At 41.2% G+C, this 2,868-nt stretch overlaps 1 non-coding gene across 1 annotated transcript; it reads right to left on the bottom strand.

The window, feature by feature from the left end:
* Window positions 1-404: 404 nt before the first annotated feature.
* LOC146004538 (U5 spliceosomal RNA) lies at window positions 405-518 on the bottom strand. Its single transcript, XR_014443937.1, has one exon. It is a non-coding gene; the product is annotated as a U5 spliceosomal RNA (small nuclear RNA).
* Between the last annotated feature and the right edge of the window lie 2,350 nt (window positions 519-2,868).

Here is a 2,868-nt window from a genome sequence, read left to right as displayed (position 1 = left end):
GAATGCAGAAGTAAATTGGAACCTTAGTAGAATGCATTTAGGGACTTTATTTTAATGCTAAGAGAAATAAACCTGACCCGCCTAACCTAACTACGATTTTTTCAAAGAAACTTGAAGCCGTTTTCAGAGTGTTGAGACAAAGGCCCAGCCGAGCCTCAAGGAACGATGCAAGAGAAAACGACTACGGTACGGACGGAATACGGATCGAAGGAAATAGAACAAGTTGAAGAAGAATCGATTTCATTTAAGTGAATCTGAATAGAATACGAGATCAAAATGAACTGAAAATCCACAAAAACGGAACGATCTTCCCTTACATTAGCGAGAGAAATAACGAAATAGTATTTAAATTACTTCACTTGGCTCAACATTAGTCAAGCCATACGAAAAATTTATTATAAACTCATGTTTTGCTAAGCCATACGAAAAATTTATTATAAACTCATGTTTTGCTCCCCTCCACGGAAATCTTTAGTAAAAGGCGAAAGATTTATACGAATGAAGGGAAGCCAGAGTTATTTTGGATTTTTTTTTTTTTTTTTGCTAGTGTTAACCCGTTGAGAGGGTTATGCCCTCACTTCGGTAAGTGATTTCATTGTAAGTTATGTGTCTTTCATCATTTTGGATGGTCTAAGTGCTTTTTTATATTGCAGAATATTTTTTCTTATTAAGATTGGTGATTCGTATGTGGTATCTTACTTTTGGGCATGGTTGAGAAGATTGTAAATATGGATTTCGATATTTGGAGTCGGAGTATTGTTGGTACTGCTTAGGCTGTAGTGGTGGGATAAATATGGCATGATAACTGCGATGGATGATATATATCGTATTCGTGTTTCTGTGGGTCTAGATCATCTAGATAACATGAATACATGGTGAGCAGGTGTTGTAATGGCGTATAAATATGTGTAGGTGCTGCATCATGTCGGATATCAAGATGAATGGTATTCCAGAATACTGGGTTTTCGGATATCATGGCTTTGTTTATGTATCGTTGGCGAAGGCTCTCGACGTGATACAGAATAGTCGGGAAGGAAATTCTGTCATACAGTAGTGCTGTGGGATAAGGTAATTTAATCCGGAAAGCCAATCTAAATGCGTGCCGTTCAAAGATTTCCGGTTGGTCGTAGAAGGAGGCAGAAGCGTCAATCCAAGCAATATGCCCGTGAGTGATGGCTGGGCGCAAGAACATTTTGTAGGTGGTTAGGACTGTTGTCGGGTGTAATCCCCAAGATGTACCCACCAGTTTCCATAATAGGTTTAGGCGGTTCTTTACCTTCTTCTTTATCCTTTCTAAGTGTGGGCGCCAGGTCAGTTTTTCATCTATGGTAACCCCAAGGTATGTTACGTGACTTGAAGGTAAGATGCGTCTCCCCTCTATTTTAATCTCCAAGAGTTTGGGGTTTCGGTGTACTTTGGAGCGACAGTGGGGAGGTAGGAAAACTACTGCCTGAGTTTTTGAAGAGTTTATTGATAGTTTCCATTGGTTGCACCAGCGAATAAAGGAGTCTACGGCCTTTTGGAGTGTTTTATTAATGGATTGAACTGTTTTCCCAAGAGTTAGGAAAGCAGTGTCATCTGCAAATTGGAATACGTGTGTGCTGGTATCCATGGTCGGCATATCTGTTACATACATTAAATATAACAGCGGTGACAAAACAGACCCCTGTGGGACTCCTGTGTGCAAGAAGATGGGATAGGATGTTGCCGAGTTCAGAGAGATGTATGCCATGCGGCCTGCCAGGAACGAATGGATAAGCGAATGTAGCATTGAGGAAGTTGGAATTTGTGGAGTTTATATATTAATCCGGAATGCCATACTTTGTCAAACGCCTTTTCGAGATCGAATAAAAGAAGACACGATGGCAAGGACTTGTTATAGTGGTTTCTTATAGTTGTTATCAATCTCAGAAGTTGGTCGTTGAGGCTGATGGATGGTCGGAAGCCTGCTTGATGTGCAGGTAGGAGCTTCTTGGATGAAAGGTGTTGGTGCAATCTGCGTACAAGTACTTTTTCAAATATTTTGCTGAGGGTCGATGTGAGATGTATTGGTCTGTAAGAGGATACTTCGCAAACAGGTTTCCCGGGTTTGGCGAACAGCAGCATTTTGGAAACTTTCCATTCTGTCGGGAAGTAGCCTGTTCGTAGTATATAGGTATATATGGTGGCTAGGATGAGCAGAAAGGTTCTTGGAGCCTCTCTGACGAGTCGGTAGGTTACCGAGTCGAAGCCTGGAGCAGTGTTTCTTTTCCGAGATATGGCGCATGCTATGTCTTCTGGTGTTATAGGTGAGGTTAGAGGTTCATTTTCATCCATACTATGGTCATTGTTAGGTTTGAGAGCTCGGTTATGTGGGTTTGAAACACTTTGTACTGTACGTGATAGGGTTGTTTTGTGTAATGGTTCAGTTTGTGGTGTGAAGATACCTTGAAAGTGGTGTGCAAAGGCGTTTGCTTTCTCTTGGTCGTCGTCTACGGATTTCCCATCGACTATAATGGGATATGTAGTTCTTGACCTTTTCCCTGTGAGTTTGTTAAATTGCTGCCAGTATTTGGATGGATGTGATGTATCAGCCAGTGTATTGCACGTTTTTATCCAATTCCTTCTTTTATATGCAATAATATAGTTTTGTTCCGTGCGGAGGAGTTGTCTATGATGCCGTAACGCTTCAGGATTTCTTGTTACAACATACTCTCGGAAGGCACGCCTGGAGGCTGAAATCAGTTTTAGATAGTTCGGCGGTAATTTTGGTTTATATAGATTGATGGTTTGAAGTGGGATGGTTCTTTTCGCAGCTTCAGTTAAGGCAGAAGTGAGTAATGGGACTACATCATCCAGATCCCTATCGTTTGTTGGCGTATCTGCGTT

Source organism: Lepisma saccharinum, chromosome 21, assembly GCF_977018435.1.
Source record: "Lepisma saccharinum chromosome 21, izLepSacc3.1, whole genome shotgun sequence".
In the NCBI taxonomy this organism is placed as follows: domain Eukaryota; kingdom Metazoa; phylum Arthropoda; class Insecta; order Zygentoma; family Lepismatidae; genus Lepisma; species Lepisma saccharinum.
Note: the sequence above shows the minus strand (reverse complement) of the source record. Positions and strands in the feature narration are given on the sequence as shown.